This window comes from Coloeus monedula, assembly GCF_965178545.1.
Source record: "Coloeus monedula genome assembly, chromosome: 3".
NCBI classification, from domain to species: domain Eukaryota; kingdom Metazoa; phylum Chordata; class Aves; order Passeriformes; family Corvidae; genus Coloeus; species Coloeus monedula.
The window spans coordinates 45,041,398-45,060,932 of NC_138783.1; the positions used below are offsets into that span (position 1 = coordinate 45,041,398).

Genomic DNA, 19,535 nt, shown 5'->3' on the forward strand with positions numbered 1-19,535 from the left:
CCACCAGCAGCTCCTCCAGGAGCCATATCGGCTGCTGATATGGCGCCCTCCCCCGCGGCGGGCGGGGGCAGCAAGGCGTCCTCGGCTCAGGAGGAGCTGCCCGGCGGGTTGGGCTGCGGGGGCGCGGGCCAGGCGCCCTCCCTGGGAGACGTGAATTCTCCCTTTTCCCTCTGGGAACGCTTTCATTACCCATGTTCTGTCCATCATGGGAATGGCCCGAGGTTCAAAGCCCTCGTTCGGGAAGGGAAGGAGCGGAGTGGGACCCCTCGGAGAACCACTGCCAGCCCCTACGGCTCGGCGGCGGGGGACGGAGCGGGAGAGGCGAGCCCGCGCCCCACGGCCGGAGCGGTGGCGCCCGCAGGGACCGAGCGCACGGCCGAGACGGCCGGTGCACCCTGCCCGCGGCCGGCGGGGCGCAGCCGGCTCGGCGGCACCGAGAACTTCTACAAGTTGCCGCTGTCAAAGAGCGGCGCGGGGAGCACCAGCGCGACCCTCGTGCACCGGTAATGAGCCGGTCGGTGGGCAGCTATCCGGGTTCCTCAAACCTGATGGATCAAAGTGGGAAGAACCCCAAGCATGGCCAGGAGGAAGATTGGCAGTTTATAGGGTCAACCGGCTGCGGGCGGCTCTGATGGATGGGCGGTGCACCCACTCGGCTAGCCCAGCGCCAGAGCCCGCCCTCTGGGAAAGCCAATGCCGGGGCAAGGAGGCGGATCTCCCCGAGCTCGCTTGGCCCGGTTCCTCCTCCCCTTCGGCAGCAGCTGCGCTTCGCCCGGGACTGGACCGAGTTAGAGTTGAGGCGCCGGAGGAGTAGCGCCAGAGTGCGTGCGTCCCCCGCGGGGGGGTCCGTGCCCGCAGGCGTTGGGGAGTCGGGTAAGGCGGGGGCGCGGGGCGCTGCGCCTCATCGGGGCGGGCTGGCGGGGGGCTGGCGGCGCTCAGCTGCCCCCAGGGCGGGGATGGGAGAGCAGCCGCCGTGCCTCCCAGCTACCCGGGCGAAGTACCCCGCGGTGCTGTCGCCGCGCCGCCACCTCTGGCGGCGGGGGCACGGACGGCACCGGGGACAGTCCCGCGGATAACCATCGTGCCACGGCGGGGGGCGGCGGGGGTAAATGGGGGGCGCCTGGGGGCAGCCCCGAAGGGGGGGGCAGGGGCATTTGGGGGAAGGGCCGGGTCTGCTCTAGCGCCTCCTATTTTAACTCTCTCCCTCCCTTCGCCGCCGGGCCCTCGGCTGTTGTTCTGCCCCGGTGCCTCCCCCACCCACCGCCGTCGTCGCCCCCCCCGCGGGTGCCTCCCTCCCCTCCCCTGCCTGGCGCTCCGCCGCTTCTGCCGCCGCCGCTGCTCCCCTCCCGTATTGTTCGGCTGGGTCCCTCTAATGGCGGACAGGAGGCGGCAGTGCTGCCGGCCGACTGCAGGGGGGCAAACCCGAGACCGGGGGCAACTGCCGCGCAAACGGGCGGGGGGCGCGGGCGCTCGCCCGCTGCCGGGGCGCTGCCGCTGAGGGCCCCGCGGCCCCCCGGGCGCCGGTTCAGGGCTGATAGGGCAAGTTCGCAGGTAACACTCGCTGCTCCCCGCCGTGGGTGCCACCGCTACCTCTGTCCCCCACACTCGCGCGTAGAAGCCTCCGGTGCGGCGGCGCCCGGGGAGGGCTCCTTGTCCCTCCTTCCTTCAGCGGGGACAAGCGGCGTGGGTGTGCCGTGAGGAGTACCCCACCGCCCCCGGGGAGGGCAGTGAATTTATTTATTTATTTATTTATTTATTTGAAAGGTTGGGATTAAGGGGAAGTGGTGAGTGATGGAGGCAGTACCTGCCCTGGCCAGGCGAAGGAAGCGCTCCTTGGGGGCGCTCCCTGATCCTCGCTGCCCCGTGTTAACCCTGTGTGTTTCCCTTAGGCTCCAGCCCAGTTTGGTGCAGGCTTGGCAGAGACCAACAAGGAGAGGGAGCTCCATTGTGCCTGCTATTTGTGTATCTGTTTCTGCCTCTGCTAGACCTGATTAAGGAGGGCTTGAACCATTCCCCCGCCTCGTATTCTCCGGGGGCAGGGGTGGAATGAGGTCCCTCCAGGGCTGGGTGGGGAAATTCCTGGGTCCAGCATCTGCTGCCCTGGGGCGAAGCCCCAGTAATGGCTGTGAGGCGGCTCCTCCTCGGGGTGGGCGCTGCTGCTGCAGACATCGCTCCTGCAATACCAACTCCGGCAGGCAGACGACGGGCTGCTGCCGCTGCTCACGTTACCCGGCTCAGGAGGGAGGAGGAGGAGGGCATATTTCGGGTGCCCTCTAGAGTTCTGGAGCGTGTATGAAAATCCGTGACTAGACACCTTCAGCCATCTTGAATTCCCCCCCCCCCTTCCATTGCTCGAATCGCGTGTCCTGCGTGTCATCTCGAGGCTAAGAAGAGGCATGAGAAGTTTAAAATCACCCAGCAGTTGGCGATGGAGAAGCGTCTCTTTGTGCATTTAGACTGGTTCTCTACACCCGCAGATTTGTTTGGGTGGTTTTGTTGGGTTCCTTGGCTGAGCTTCTGAGCCATCCACTTTGCCCCTTCCCCAAAAAGCTGGAGGACACTGGGGAGACCCACAGGTTCTCAACAGCGAGCATTTGTGGTGTTTTGTCTGTGTGGGATTTTCAGAGCAGATTTTGTTCTCTGTTGGGTGTTAGGTTGGCTAAAGGAGAGGCTGGTTGCCAATCCCTGTGGGTAGGACTGGGATGTAACTTGACTCTGGTTTCTGCCCTTGTTAATAATGGGGCTGTTTTTTAGCTGCATGGGGGATTCCGAAATGGCCAAGTAGTGCAGCGAAGGAGCAAGTGAGGCTGTGAGCGCACGGGGAGAAGCTCGGGAGGTGCCGCGGTGGGCCCGGGCGCGGTGCGCGGGCTGTGCCGCCAGAGGCGCCGGCGGGCAGCGCGGCGGCTCCGCTGGGAACGTGCAGCCCGAGAACAAAACAAAAAGGCAGCGCCTGGCTTGCGCTCTGGGTCCCTCGCTTGGGTACAGCCCGGATTCAGGTGTTGCAGTCTTCCCCACCACTCGTATCTTAATTTTTTTTTTCCTTTATTTCTGTCCCTTGCTGTTTTACGTGGTAGATTTTCCAGATCCGCAAAGCTTGCAACTTTCTTTGTCACTTTTGGTGGCTTACGTATACAAAGAATGAGTGGTTCGCTGCAAAACCTCACCGCTTAGGAGGAAGGCATCAGGTCTGGATTTATTCTAAGCATCTAAAATTATGAACCACACCAAAGGCTCTTAAGAGTTTGCGTGGCATGTTGTCATTAATAAAGTGGTCTGTTCTAAACCTTGACTTGCTACTGCAGTTTAAAAATTTTAATCGTAGTTTTTTAACTCTACTATGTCTTGGATGTAAGGCTACCATCCGATTTTATTTCTGATTCATTATGCGTTCCAGTCTAACAGCTGTTCTGTTTTTTCCAATCCCTCATGTCAAAAAAAGTTACTTCTAGGAGCAATCCACGCAAATAATGCTTTGGAAGCAGGGGGACTGTTGTGTACTGGATCTGGCTTGGCAAAAATTATTGCAGCTTTGTGTGGCTGCTTATGAAAAGATAAGAATACTGCCAAGAACAGCTATATAGCTAAGATTCAGTAAACCTTACTAAGACGCAATAAAAAAAAAAAGCATCCTGGTAGGTGGCACATTGTCCTCCTCCAGCTGTGATGATGGTAGTACAGCCTTCTTATGGCATGTGATGGGACCGTGCTGCTCTGGGAGGGAATGTATTTGGTGCTTAGTGCTGCAAGGTCATCTCTAGGAACCAAACTCCTCAGCCACGTTATTACGTGGTTAAACTAAGTAAGTTGTTTTAATAGAAGACTGTCATAATTAGAGCAATAAATTCACTTTATTATCTACTAAATTTGCTTTATATTGTTGTTATTAATCTTCTTTGACCTCAAATATATGATTGCATTCTACTGTTGCTTACCCTCTTATGCTAAGAGGGATTTGCATCAGCAAGAATGTCAAAGTGGCAGTGAAAAAGTGAAAGCAAGTTTCTTTGTCTTCTGTAGAGCTTGTTCAAGTATACAGAGGAATGTGGTACAAAACTGGTATGCCTCAGATTTTTGCTGGGGTTGTTTGGTTTGGGTTTTGGTTTTTTTGGTCCTGCAGCATCAGGAATGGTCTTGTGTTGTTTAAGACATTTTCATTTTGGTTTTGAGGACTAAGTACAGAATTACTGAAGTTCTGTCACAGTGTTTGAGTTTGCACTCAATTGGTGTACCCTGCAACAAAAGCAGTATGGGGAATTCTGTTAAGAACTTGTATCAAGAATTGTTACTAATGGAAAATTCACTATTCATGGAGAACTGTTTATTTTTTCCATCACAAATAACAATGAACTCAACTGATCTGTGGAAAGTGATTGAAATTTGAAGTTCACAAGCATTCAAAAGGCCACTCAGGAGTGTCCTCTGAGAAGTCTGAGGTAATACTTGCCTCATGAGGGTCTTAAAACCCCCATATGTTGCAGTGGAGTTTTGCGTCCACTGAAATTGTGTTTAACTCCACAGCTGAAAGTGTTTCCAACTTCTTCTTAACTTTGTTTCAGTGATTTTATCTTAGTAGTTGAATGCTTGTGTGGCTGACTGGGTTGCTTACGCATTGGAGTTCAGAGGAAACTTAGCTTGTCTTCCGTATTTATAGCCTGCCCTATGTGCTGCTGGCAGATATGGCTGGCACTAGATGCCAACTTGATGTATGAACAATCTACTCGATTTAGATGCTACTATTTACGTTCTTTGTTTTGGACCAAGATTTGTAAGTTTGTACTTCTAAGAGAAATTTTAGGTAGAAGGAAGAAGTGTGAGATTTCTGGAATGCAGTTGCATGTTATGGCCTCTTCAGTTAGCACTTTTCACTATATTGATTTTTATATCATAGTTTTCCAGCTGCACAGTGGATTCCAGCTCCTGTTTGTTGCCCATGCTGTGTGTGTATTGGTGTAAATGCACTTCATTGGGACTATTCATCCTGCAACCTGTTTTGGGAGAGAGGTGCTGATTCCTGTGTGACTGTTCTCAGGTGTTTCTGTGGTTCCTAATGCATGAAAAGGCTTTGTGTCTTTGCTGTCATGGGAATCTCCATCCCTTAGCCCCTACTCAGATGGTTAAGCAGCATTCTTTGCTGCTCTGGTTGGCTTGGTTGAAGATGATCCAGAGTTTGCACATTGGCCCAAGAAAGCCAATGGCATCCTGGCCTGGATCAGCAGTGGTGTGGCCAGCAGGACCAGGGCAGTGACCGTCCCCCTGTACTCGGCACTGCTGAGGCCACACCTCCAATCCTGTGTTCAGTTCTGGGCCCCTCACTGCCAGAAAGACATTGAGGGGCTGGAGCGTGTCCAGAGAAGGGCACTGGAGCTGGGGAAGGGTCTGGAGCACAAGTCCTGTGAGGAGCAGCTGAGGGAGCTGGGGGTGTTTAGCCTGGAGAAAAGGAGGCTTGGAGAGACCTTATCCCTCTCTACAGCTGCCTGAAAGGAGGCTGTAGCCAGGTGGGGGTTGGCCTCTTCTCCCAGATAACAAGTGACAGGACAAGATGGCTTCAAGTTGCACCAGGGGAGGTTTAGATTGGATATTTGGGAAATTTTTTTCACTGGAAGGGTTGTCAAGCATAGAAACATGCTGCCCAGGAAAGTGGTAGAGTTGCCATCCCTGGAAGTAGTTAAAAGATGTGTAGATGTGAAACTTAATGACATCGTTTAGTGATGAACATGGTGATGCAGTTTAATGGTTGGACTTGATCTTAAGTGTCTTTTCCAACCTAAATGATTCTATGATTTCAATGCCATTTACTTAAATGGTTTTGACAATTTAAAGTTTTTCCTTTCCATGAACTTCTAGAAGCTATCAGTTTTATATTTATTCTGTGAAACTCAATGCCACTAGAGTTCAACAGGGCACATGCACACCAGGAGTTTGATTATATGTATGAGAACATCAACAGTTGCAATAGATGCGATCGGTGACTGTCCTTTATGGACAGGGTCCACTGAGGGTTTCTCATGCCTTCACCTGAAGTATCTCATGGACTGGACATGTCAATAATGAAAGTTGTTTTCTTGCTTCAGTTTGCTGTCTGAACAAATTGGTTTCAATCAATGGTTGTAATACAGATTTTATTAGTCCAACATAAGTAAAATCTACAGAGATTGTTAATTTTTGTGTTCAAATGACAGTTTTCAGTGACAAGATTGCTGCCAACATATTTTTCAAATTGCTGTTGGTTCAGAGGGCATTTGTACTTTGTGAGTTTGTCCTCATGTTTAAGTGCTTAGCTTAATTTTTGTCCATGTTTCCTAAATTTTTTGGAATTAGCTTTGCCATAATTTATTTCTCTGCCCCTTTCTCACCATCAGTTATTAGAGAATAATCTGACGGGGATAGCAGGGATTCATCACAGAGGTGGGGTGCAGAAGCAAGTCTTCAGTGATCTGAACAGCGTAGCTGCAGTACTGGTTTGAAACACTCGGGGATTGTCAGTGCTCTAGCCAGCCATACTGAGTGTCAGTATTGATGGGCTTGTTTGCTTTTTTTAAGTTTGTCTGAGATAAGACTACTTAATGGTGTTTGCTGTTGTGCAAAACTATGGGTTTGGGTCTCTAAAAAATGCAATGTATAATATGTTACTCCTTTATTGAAAAGGTTTGTGAACCTTATTGTACAGCTTCTTTAACCCTTGCAAGACTATCAGAATCCTTCAGTTAGCATCACTGTAACTTCCAAAGGCCGTAATACCTAAATCTGTGTACCTAGTGCTGTACAGAAGTGTGTTGAGGCATAGTCCCTCCCTGCTCATCAGTTTTACTCCCAACACATGCTGAGCAGGATGTCATCTCAGTTCCACCATTCCCCCATGGAATAGTTTGTACAAAGTAGTGATGTATGCTTGAGCACGTGCTGTTAACTGATGGGACAGCTGATCAGAGCTACTGATATAACTTTTGCTAGGCCAGATCATTAGGAGAGATCAGTGGCATTATAGAAGAGTTTGTGTTGGTTTCTACATATAGTTGCCTCTAATCTTTTGCTGTGAAAGGTGGTGTTGGAAGAAGATAGAAAATAATGCACATACAATTGTATGGGTTATGCCAAATATTATTAATTAGGGGCTCCTTACAGCTCACAGTCAATCCAAAAAACATGGATGTCTTTGTTTTCCTCCTTCAGACTTGTTGGAAGTGAATTGGCACCTTATGTTTCTTTAGGCTCTTCTGTGCAGTGCAACCATACTGAACATGGAAAAAAGTTAATTTGTTTTGGTTAACTCATAATGCAACTGTGCTTTTTTTTCTTTTGCTTTTTTTGCCCTCTCCTTGAAAATAACCTTGGTGAAAACCTTCTTTTTGCAAAGAGTTCCTTTTCCTTAGATTCCTTAGATCTGTGCAAAATCTTTCCAGCTTGGTATTTACTCCTAGTACTACATCAAATTTCTCTAAAGTCATTTTGTTCGTCTCATTAATAAACTCAGCTATCATCCCTGTATGGATGACCTTCAAGTCTCTCTCTTCCAGACTTGCTGCCCTCTAAACTAACTAAACCTCCGTGTGTGCTTGTGACTTCTCTTTGTGGATGTCTGACCTTTAGCTGAGGCTACTATTGCGCAGGAAAACTCTCTGTGCTCTTGCTTGTAGACAGCATTGTCATGAGGTCTTTGGTTCAGGCCCATAATCTAGCCCTGGTTTTAGACATAGCACACACTCTTCTAACAGACTGTAGATTTCTCCCACATAGTAAGTGGTGTCTTAACTGTTAATCAGCAATTAAGTGTTTGTTATTTGTGTTGATAAATTACGTGACTACATCTCTGTATCATGTGGTAACAACTTTTCTTAACAGATGTGCCAAGAATGATCCTGCTCTGTTGATTAGGATTCAGAAGCCTATACCAGAGTGCTTTCCTGGACTCCTCTTTTGACTGTCTGGTCTTTTTGCATCTTGTATTTTATGGCTGTAAAACCAACAGGTTTTATTTACCTTTAATCTCATGTTGGGATTTAACTGTGAAGGATATTATCTGCCTTTTGTTAATGAGATTGTCAGTGCTATTTAGGAAGTGGCATCATGGGCAGTTAAACAATTTTGTTCATTCTCCTGTGATGCTCCTCATGCTTGGAGAAGTTCTGCGTGTGCACCCTTACAAGCAAGCCAGTTGCAACCTGTTAATGCAAAAGAAGCTGGCTTTAGGAAATAAAGCCTACTGAAAACAAACCAAACCACCACCTTTCCTGTCACCCTGGGACTCAAACACACCATCCTTAGAACAAGAACTAATTGTAACCATTGTTTATGGTGGTGCTGTTTCCTTGTATTCTCATTTTTGTCTCTCTCCATCTGTTGCCCCCTGTGTTTAGATTGTTTGCTCTTTGAACAGTTGTACTCGGTGTTTGCACAGTGGCTAGCATGATGTGGTCTACAGCTTTGGCTCCTGGGAGTCTGTGATAACAGTTGTGATCTATGGGTGTGGTATTGGTGCCTTTTTTGCTTTCTTTTTGTGTATGTGGAAAGGGGAAGAAGACCTAGTGTTGTGTTATACTTGAAATAATGTCATCATTTTGTTTGAGCAACAATTGATCATTAATATACCAATCTATAAATGTTTAAGAATTTTTATTAAGCTGGCAGAATTTACCAGACATGTTTTGAATTTATAGCTAGTGTTTGCATGTGTGCATGTTTGGGGTTTTGTTTTTTATAATAGTTAGTAGTAGTAGTTGTAGCAGTAGTTTTCTTGTGAGAGTGGTTGTTTTTGAAAAAAATGTTCATTTAGGAAATTATGTTTTGTTCTGGTAGGTGATGCCTCATTAAAGAAGGCAAGTAATATCTAGAGAGGCCAGATAAGAAGTCCTTTGTAATCCATGTAATAAAAAATTTAAAAAAAAAAAAAAAATAAAAAATCACAATTTAGAAATGGCGGAAAATGGAGAGCGCAGCAAAGGTGATTTGCTTTTTACCAGAAGCAAAAATTGGATATTTGCCATTGTCACTGTGTTTGACCATTGTTTTGTATACTTGTATCCAAAGAATTAACAAATAGAAATACTGAGATGGTCTGACTAAAATTGTGTATAGTACAGTAATGGTCTGAACTAAATTCAGCTTTTTTAGTAATTTAGAAGAGCCATAAAGTTTGGAGAAGATACACAAGAATTACTTAAGGAGTGGAAAACATGCTTTCTATTAACAGACTTCATAAACTCAGGCTATTCCTCAGTTAAGAGATTAGATTAGGGTGTGACTTAATCCTGATCTAGGAGAGACTGTGCGTCCAATAACATATTAGATAATTGGGTGTGCTTCCTCCATCTCCCTTTCCATCCCCAGTGTTAAAGGCTGAATTTCTGAGTGTCAGTTATTGCCTAAGCAGTACAAAATCAAACAGGGAACAGTGTGTAGCCTTTCAGCAGGTACAATAACTAGGAGTTGGAATAATTTACTGCGGCATAACTTTCTCCTTTTTAGGCAAAAGTTCATGGAGGATTTGAAAAGCTCCCCGCTAGGAAAGCTAATAGAATTTTTTTTTAAGGCTCAGAATATACTTCAAGTTGCAGACTTGGTCTCAAAAGACAAAATACTGGCTTAAAACAAATACTACCTTGTATATTTTTCATGGGTTTAAATTTAAGGTATATATCCTTGGTTGTATGACCATTTAAACCAGACTAACTTGGGTTTGTCATTGTCCTTTCCTGTTTGTACCAACACGAGCCTTTTCTGGCATTTTTAATTGTTTTATGTTTCTAATTTTGGGAGTCAGTTTAGGTCCATGAATCATCACAATGAAATTTGGGGGTGCAGAGCTATGTAGGTGTAGAGTATTTGCTCTTGGTTTTTTCTGTTTCAGCTTTCTACCATGTTAGCTCCCATGACGGACTGGCTGTTAGAATCCTTAAACAGCTAGGGAGAAAAGAAGAAAGGAACAGGAATTCAAAACCACAGTAGGCCTGTCCAAGACTGAATGTGGTTTGTAGTTGTGGAACTGTGGTCTTAGCAAATACAATATGCATCTTATTTAAAAATAAGACTATCTTTTACATTTTAAAAACAGTTTGGTAACCTGGAGTCTTGATTGCATAATGTAACTTGCAGCCAGCCAGCCAGTGCAGCTGTGAAAACCTATCATACTTGCCTTGCTGACCGTATCTATTCTTGCCTTGGATCCCATTTCCTGTCAACCTTACTTCATACAGAACTTGAACTATTTTGTGGCAGTTTTTTCTTTTTATTTTCTCCCACTTCCCTTTCTATCTCATTTTGTTTGTGGTGATAAGTTTTTCTTTCCTTTGTTATGCTGTAGCTTCATTGTCTGTTTACTTGGTCGTAGTCTACATGGGCTTCCCTCCTACATATAGCAATAACATTACTTACTCTTTTGAATTCAGTTTTCTTTGTTCTGAATTACTAGATGCATTGAGTACTAATCACTGCAAATAAATTGTGTTGAAGAAGCTTGTCCATACCAGGCCCAAAATACTAGATTTTTAGCCAATACTTGATTATTTCTCAGGGATGAAAAATCTGGTTGAGGCTATTAGCTGATGTTAGGTAGTTCTGCTAAAGGCAAAGAAAATGGTTTGTCTGCAAACTTGTTCATTTACAAACTATGGCATGACAGTTTTTCCTCTTTCTAAGCATATGTAAAAATAAAGTACTTTAGAAGCATTAGTCAAAAAGATTTGTGCAATCAGGCGCTGAGAAATGGTGTGCCATTAGGCATGGTGGACACCAGTTATCCAGGCAGAGCTACTTGTTCATGGGTAACACATATATGAGTGTAGACTGAATGCTAGTTAAAGATAAAAATTTTAAAAACCCAACCAATTAAGAAGAAGCACTAATGAAGAATAATGTTAAAAGTCCATGTTGACAGTTAAAAAGTGTCTTCGTTTCCAGAATGTTTGGGAATAGTACAATCTGGGCTGACAGAAGACAACTTTGGCTAGTCCTGGTGAACAGCAAGTTAAACATGAATAGTGCACCCTAGCAGAATGAATGTAAACAGCATACTGGACTGAATTAAGCAAGACTGTAGCCAGCAGTTTAAGGGGAGGTGTTGTTCCCCACTGTTTGATATTGAGAGAACACATCTACAATGTTCGGTCTGGTTTTGGTTAGACTCCATCCTAATGAAGATATGGATATTCTGGAGTAAGTACAGTGTAAGGCCATCAGCTTGGAGGGTTGGAACACATAGCAAAGAAGGAAAAGCTGAGAGAGAGGGGTGTGTTCAGTCTAAAGAGAAGGCTGAAGGGACAGGTTACTGCTGTCTTCAGCTAATTAGTGAGAAAATACGGAGAAGACAAAGCCAAGCTCTTCTCAGAGATGCCTATTGATAGAATGGCAGGTAACGGGCATAAGTAGCAACAAGGGAAAAAATTGTGAATAGCTAAGATAATCAAACACTGGAACATTCTTGCTCTTGAGAGTTCTATTCTTTCCTGTCTCTAGTTGTTTGTTCACATTTGCTTGGTTTATATATGATTGGCTGTACACCCAATTTCTTCAACTTGACAAATTTGAACGATTGTGTGCTATTTGTGTATGCTGGGTTTTCTTGAAATGCCAGAAAAACCTAGAGCCTTCATAGATTTGAATTCGCAATTAATCTTCATTGCTCCCTGTGGAGCAAGAGTAAGGCATGTTTTTGAAGTGTGTGCTGTGACCCACTGACACCAATGGCCTGTGTTCTATTGACCAGGCCTGACATCTAAATTAATTTACTGTTCCCGGGTCTGTGTCTGATCTAGCCATTCAGTATTTGTTCTTCCTATTAAGTGTTACATTTTTTAAAGTTATGATCCATCAAATGACAATTTTACCTCTTTGCATGCTGTAGTAATGCCACTTTCTATTTATTTCTCAGGATTTTACTTGTCCTTTTCCTGTTTTCATATCTTTAGCACAGTGTTTCTCTGCTGTTTCTGTACTCCTTTCCACTTAGCCATCTTTCTAGTCTGTTGCTGTGGTCTAGCGTTGCCTGTTTTCTGGAAATAGATAGACATTTGGCTATAAGTAATAGATAAGCATTTATTGTGGGTCCTTTGTTTCTTTGTCTTGTTTCACCTTTCTATTCCATTTATAATAAAGGACATCCTTAAGCAGCATCTTGCTGCTTGAGTAGTAGAGAGATAAAATTTACTGTCTACTGCATTACACATAATGGCTTTTAAGGCTAGAAGTGGTGCTATGTTCTTGCTGATCAGTATCTTTCCAAGATTAAACAGCCATGAAATACATTAAAAGTGTGTGGATAAGGGGGGAGATACATGTCAGTATGGCTGCCCTAAAACAGCGTTGGTCAACATTATGATTTTGATTTGCCATGAATTCCTGTGCCACGTTCTGCTCATTCTTTGATGAGTAATCTTGAGAATTACTGGTGCTTGGTTTGGATACCCCTTCATAGAATTAAGTTTGAGGTTAAGTCTGAATTTTGATTCTGTTCATGCATGCAAGGAAGCATTTCTTAGCATTCATTGAGTAGGAAGACTGAAGGAAGAGGCTGTGTTAAGTAAAATTATTCAAATATTCCTGGAAGCATCAGCTGGAAAACAGATGTCAGGATTCATATGTAACAGTTGTGGCTGCAGTTCAGTTAAGATGCTCAGAAGATATCAAAGTTTGCATGTTTTTGGTAAGCTTTAGTTGTGTGTATATAGTTACTCTTTTGAATAAATCCAAAACTTTCTGACTTGCTTTGAAATATTTCACTAAGTAGATCTTGCCCTTTTACTGTTCTTAGTTGCCATCTCTGCTGGATTACAGATCTTTGCATATGCTTTTTTTGTTGAATTCTATGAAATCTGCGTGACAAACACATTTTGAGTGTTACATAATGACTTTTAGTAAGCTAATTTCTTCAATCCATACAACTTCTTTCAAAATGAGGGGAAATAATTAAATTTGAAGGAGCTCCAAACCTACTGGAAAATAAATTCTGGAGTAGTGTCTCACAACTGAAATAATGAGATATACCAGGCTTTTGTAGTGATGGATTCAGGCAAATAGAGAAATTAGATTTGTGAACCTAAACTTAGTATCCTTTTCCTGAAAGCTCTTACCTGTGTTCTGGAACACCAGCAATATAAATACATTGATGGGTTTGTGTTAAATGTTATTCAGACTCTTTAATAAGCCTGTATAGTAATTTAAGACCCTTGTTTTACTTTGGTGTTGTGAGTACTTGCACCTGAGTTTAGCCCAAAATATGCAAGTATTCCTATTGAACTCATTAGCATGATTTGTATGTGAAACTGGCAGATGAAATACTTGAGTCATTGTGGCATTAATGTAATATCTGAGGCTTCCTTAAAGCCTTGCTCGTTTCAGATACACTACTCAGTGTGACCAGTAGATATACATGTTGTAAAATTCAGTCTGACCTGTTGTAATATTCAGCCTGTCACTGCTTGCTGTGTTGTCAGTTAGCACATTCATGTTGAAGTGTTTTATATGGTAGTTGCTGTCAGGGTAGAGCATTTCCGTCTATGGCCATCAGCTTGTTGTGACTGTCCTGTCTGCTAGAAGGATCTCTGTGCTGAAGTTCAGAGCTGCGGCACCAACCTTGATCTCTTCAGGCATAGCTGTAGTGTTCTTGCACAGAAATTTTTGGTTTGGGGTACTGATCTGGCTGGAAAGGATTCCAGCAGGGAAGTCTCTTTTGTCTGGCTATGTGTGTGGTTGCAGAAACAGCTGGGCTGCGTGATAGCGTAGCAATGAGATTGTGGACCTGGTAACTAGGCAGACCTTTAAAAGTGCTAAAACTTCTGTTAGAGATGTAAAAGTTAACAGTAAATCAGAGCTACCATATGTCCAAGGCATATCTGAACGTAAAAATGCTAAGGCTGATGACTAGATACACCCCTCAGGAAAGGAGGAAAGAAACCACAAACCAAAACAGCTTATGTGGTTGCCTGTGTTAAGAGTTTTATATCTAGTGACCCAGAAAGGCCCTGCAACTGCTTTTTCTCCAACATGGAGTTCTATTCACACAGGTAGGAGTCTCTCCATACATGGTATAAATCATTCAGTATGCCCAAATTGAGACTGGAGTAGTAGCTTAAAGCTGGCTTAAATTGCAGTGCTTTAAAAATGCTGGGCTACTTGTGTTTTTCTAGCACTTTTCAGTTCTTATATGTGGGTATAGTTGGGTTACTAGTTTGCTTCAATTCCAGTGAAAAGTGCTACTTTTAGGTGATTTTAATTGGAGTGGTGTGCTTTGGTTTTGGGGTGAACTGTGGCATACATTTAACCAGTCACTAGGTTCATGGATTCATACCCCAAGAAGGCTGTGGTATGTAGGTTGCATCTGGTTGTGTAGGGAATGAGTGTTCCTGAGCTGTAGCAAGACATTAAGCTGGAGAGTTTCTTGATAGCTGCTTTGCAGATAGTCTTTATTGAGCTTGTAATCATCAGAGTTAGGAGAAGTCAAGTGATAACAAGTGCTTTTCTTTAATAAGGATAGGAACTTTAGAAAGCAGCTGAATTAAAGAAATAAATGATGTTATGGTCAAATGAATGTCAGGGTCAGGAACTGATCATTAGAACTGGATGGCCTCACAGAACATCGGGACATGTTCAGATAGTCTCTAACCTTTTACCAAAATGTTGACACCCATCCCCCAGCTCCAGTCAGCCTGAGAGCCATAGGCTGAAATCCAGATTTTGGATAAATGGGTTGAGCTTCCATGAGGCTAGTGGTATTTCTTTTGTATGCAAGAAGATAATTATTCCTCTACTAGGTTAGGGTAATTGCTGTACTAGGCAAATAGACAATTGGGTAACCTGTTTGCAACCAGGATGTCTAGGAATAGAAGCTTTTCAGTTATAGCCTGATTTTTCTGCAGGTGTATTCTGGTTTTCAGCTGGCTGGCTAAGAATTTTGTAGAGTTGCCTTTGGTCCACTGTGTTTAAGTCATCAATGCATTTATTTCATTAAATTGTTATGTGTATTCTTTCCCCCCATTCATTACCTTGCATTTATCACTAGTGATTTTGCCTACCACACTGCTTTACAATCAGTTTCTGTTTTCAGCTGCTGTGAACAGATTTGTATGATTAGCAAGCACTCATTTCGGGAGTCACTCTCTTTGGCTGACTTATATATGTTGATAATGTTGGAACCCCTCTGGTAACTTGTCCTTATTGTGATAACAACAAACAACATGTGATATTTTTCTCTTTAAATAATTACAAATCCTTCAGAGAACCTTTTCTCAGAATCTTTATTATAGATAGTTTCTACAGCAGTCTTCAGTGAGTACAGTGTTTGAATGCCTTTTGGAAAAGTTAAGTGGGATATAGCAGTTTAATCAGGGCTGCTCAAAAAGTATGTGAACCCTTCAAAAGATTTCATCAGTAGTCCTGAGAGACATTACCTTTTATTTGCAAAATCCATGTTACTCCCCTCCCCCCCCTTTTTTTTGTGTATATTTATTCAGCTGTAGTTTCTGTCAATTTATTTAGTGATAGAGATAGGACTGTAGTCTGAGTAATTGTTCTCACCTTTTGCTTAAGTAATTGGTTGCAAATACTGAAATAAAAAATGGCTTCAGAAATCTTAAGTGACTGCCACATGGCCCTAGTGATTTGTTCTAAAATCCTCTTGTGTTAGCACTTTGATGCAACATTTTTCCTCTGACCTGACCCCTAGAAAGAGAGCTTAGATGTGATTTTCCCTGATCTTTTCCTTACTGAACATCAGTGCAAAGAATTTATTCTGTGTTTTCCAGTTCAGGCTTCTTGGGTATTCTTTTACTTCTGGAAAATTTTACTGAGTGTAAAATTGACAAGAATTGGGATTTTAGACAAACTGTTGCTCTGACATAGGTCAGTAGCCTGTTTCTAACCAAAAAGTGTATGCAATGTATGTGAAACATTCCCCCAGTACAATTCCAGCACCTTTGTAGGTCAGAGACTTCCTGATAGTAGTAGTAGTTATGGGGTTTTTGGAGTCTTTTTGGACTGATTGTATGCATAATATGGGGAGTTTTCAAAATGCCTTCATGCTTTCAAGCTTTTTGTTCTAGCTGCTCTATTTCTGTTCCTCCCACTGAGGTTGTTCTTTCTGAAGCCAGATGTTGAAGTAATGAGGTATTTTTAATTTTTTTTATTCCCCATGGAATTTAAATATGCTTTTCTGGAGTGCTGTCTGGATAATTGCATCTTGAACTATGTTGCATGGCTCAGAGTTAGACTAGGATTTGCTTTTTCTTCAGAGAGTTCTCTAGATAGTTGAAGTTGGCTCTGTTGTAAAAATTTGGCCCATCATTCACTGGTGGGTTGGTTTTGCTTTTTAACCCCCTAGTTTGCACAACAGTAGTTGAAATCTTCAGTTACTACTTTGCAGTCTCATTTCCATTATCTCACCCATGGTGTCACTTGAGTGGAAGTGATTGATGGTCTACCATTAATAGGCTGTTTCTTCTGCTTGGGATGTGGAATTTAAATGTAGCCCTGTACCTGTTGAGGTAAATAATTTAGTTAGATACTGTGCTTTCCTAGCAGAAAGTAGTTTCTTTCGCTGAGGCAAATAAACCCCTTTCTTCTTGTTCCTGTATTTGTGTCTTAGGATACTGTCTCCTAAATTTTGTTTGTCTGTTCACATTTGAAGATGTCTCAGTTATGTATTAGCTCCAAAGTAGTCTTTCAAGTTTTTTCTTTTTATTTTTTGGCTTACAGCTTTTATATGGAAGCAGCTGTACATGCTGGTCCTACTTTGGATGTCTATTTCCAATGCCCTGTTTTGGTGGAACTGTAGTTTTAGCCAGATTTCAGTGACTCCTTTTGATTTTTGTGCTTTTGCTCCAAGTGTACATAACTGTGACCTTCTGTCACCTTCATTCCACATGTTATTAATGGCACTTGGTAAAAGCATTTGAATTCCAGTTTCTGCTTTTGTTAAAGTGGAGTTGAATTTTTTTTTTGTTTGAGGTAGTCATATACATCACCTGGATTTCTGCAATTCATTAATTTAACACTCTTACCGGAGTTGACCTACAAGTATTACTTAGCTGTCTTAAGAGCTGTGGTAGTTGTCACCATTCTAAAGAAGTGCTTGCATTTTGCCTTTTATTTCTTCCAGCAATTAAGCCTTGAACATAGCAATGGATCGTAATTTATTTCAGCGTGAAGACTTTTAATAGGTGAGTGATGTAGCTTAAATTAAGAGGGACAGACAAAGCCTGATTCAGGAAGGGCTGTTGAATATTGGTAGTGCTTCTGTTTCTCTGTGCATCTGAAATTTTGGTGTGTGCGTACCACTACAAAGCCTTGGGCTTATTCTTCAGCGGTATTGAACATGCATTTTCTGCAGACTAGGTCTCACTAGTTTGTGGGTTGGTTTTTTTGTTGTTGGTTGGGATTGTTTGTTTGTGGTTTCTGTGGGATTTGTTTGGCAGGGGAGGGATTGGTTGGTTGGTTTGGTTGTTGTTGGGTTGGGGGTTTGTGTTGTTGGTTGGTTGGGGGGTTTTTTGTTTCAGTTTTGCTTTTCCCCCCAAATCTCAGCAATTCATCCAGTGATCAGTCTAATCAGTCTCACAGGTTTCTAACAATTGTATTTCTATTGTAAAGCATCTTTTGCTGTTGCCAATTTTGAGGTGTGAGTTTTCTCCTAGTTTTCCATTCTAAACCTATTTTTTTCACTCTAAGTCACTCTTTTTGGGTAGTTTTTCATTTAGAAATACTGACTGTGACATTGCTTACGTTGTTTTTGTGTTTCTCCTTGCTGCTCCTACTTTTAGAAAACAAGCTACCTCATTTTGCACATTTTATGGGTGATTTTGTTTTCTAGTTTTATGGAGGTAGGAGCTATTGCAGGGAAGTATATGCAGATTTTGCTTATGACTTTGATGCCTTAGGTTTTAACTTCTGTATTTTTCAAACCCTGTACTGCCTAGTGTGTAACTTTAAAGTTTCATGTGACCTGTTAACTGCTGTTCTCTCATGCTGGTTAGACATAACAACCCTCTCTAGGTTTGCTCTCCAAGGACACCTAGATTGTCCCAGGCCCCAAAATGTGTAAACTAAAAGCCCTTGAAGAGGGGGGGCAAACTTGGGGTAATTACATCATTAACTAAGGCTATAATTGGAGAATTAACCCTGATATGCAAATGGACCAAACTTCTAAAAGTGTGAAGAACCAATGACCCAGTGTCCATCTTGGGTGTGGCCTTTTGACTGCCCAGGGTGTACCTTTGAAGGCCCTTAAAAACCTCCTTTTATTCTCTTATTCTTGTGTAGTCTGTTTTCAGGTGGCCGCCTCAAGGCATGGTTTTTCCGCAAAACCTAAGGCATCAACTTTGCACTGGTAGTTAAACATAAATTCTAATTTTTTTAATACTTAACGGTACAGTTCAGTAAAACCTAAGAGCTTTGTGGAATAAGTAAATATATTTAGGCAAAAAGATACATGTTTTGAGTCTTAACTTTGCTACATATTATGTGCATGTACTATAATACAGCCCAAGTCTGTCTCTCTACTAAGGATTTGTGAAAATAGGAATAGTAAAGGTTTTGAGTCAGGCCTGGCGTGTAGTCTTGGCATAGTCTCATTTTTTCTCTGCTCACATCTGTTCGAGTATATTTAAAACTTTATTAAAAGCTTTATGTGCTTGTGATGCTTTTTTCCTTGTAGAGAAAGAAAATATATAGAATAAAACTGTGAAACTTTAAAAAATGACTTAATTCTTTTCAGCAGAAGCTGAGATGCAGAAAAATCTAACTAAATTATTCAGCCCTAGAGGAAAAAGTAAAATAGGTGAAAGAGAATACTGGATTAAATTAATCGTCAGTGTAGCTGACTGATTTCCAGGGAGGTACAAGCCAACTGCATTGATAATACAGGTTTTTTTGGTAAGAAAACCTTTTTCATTCCAATTCAGTGTTACCTTTATTGCGGTTCAAATGCTATTACATAATGGCATTTGGCTGTAAGGCTAACATAGGAAGGAATTAAAAGGTGGTCGCCTCTCCTAGGATTAATCTGGTTCACAGCTTTACTGTTTGGTCCTTGCCTCCCCAGCCCCTGCTCAGTTAATGGGCAACAGGGCTTGAATAGTGTAAATGTGTAGAAGAATATTGGAGCTTTATTCCTCTGGGCATCTTTACTGTCTGGGGATTTTAAGGCTGTCCTTAAACAGTAGATTACTACACAAGTTGATGCTCTCTCTTTTAAAAATGCTGCCAAGTCTGGAAAACCTAATGACTGTTACAAAACCTGAAGAATAAATAGAGGCTTGAACTTTAAACATTTTCAGTCTCTTGTGAGTGATCACATGTGTTAATACAGGCTATGGATACCTGAATCTGCACTAAGTATCACTGCAGTGCCTATATACAAGTTGAAAATTATTAGCAGTGTAAGGCTTATATTGCATTGTAGGCCTGATTTTATGTTCTTCAGTTTTCCTTTTATATTTTAATTTTAGCATAGTGTATTCTGCTACAGGCAACAAGGAGGTTGACCCAATAGAAAAGAAGGAAATGTAACTGCTAAGATTTTTTTCTCCATTTCTTAGTTTACTTGAATCATTTAT

At 42.8% G+C, this 19,535-nt stretch overlaps 1 protein-coding gene across 10 annotated transcripts in view; it reads left to right on the forward strand.

The window, feature by feature from the left end:
* The first annotated feature begins 780 nt into the window (after positions 1 to 780).
* The window catches only part of ZMYM2 (zinc finger MYM-type containing 2), an 86,117-nt gene continuing 67,362 nt past the window's right edge, over positions 781 to 19,535 (forward strand). For 7 of the 10 annotated variants that reach the window (XM_082278401.1, XM_082278407.1, XM_082278409.1 and 4 more), the window contains exon 1: positions 781 to 873. The gene's annotated coding sequence lies outside the window, so the exon portion shown is untranslated. Of the gene's footprint in view, positions 874 to 17,083; positions 17,145 to 19,535 lie in introns of all 10 variants that reach the window. The other 3 variants (XM_082278403.1, XM_082278404.1, XM_082278406.1) reach the window with 1 other exon arrangement.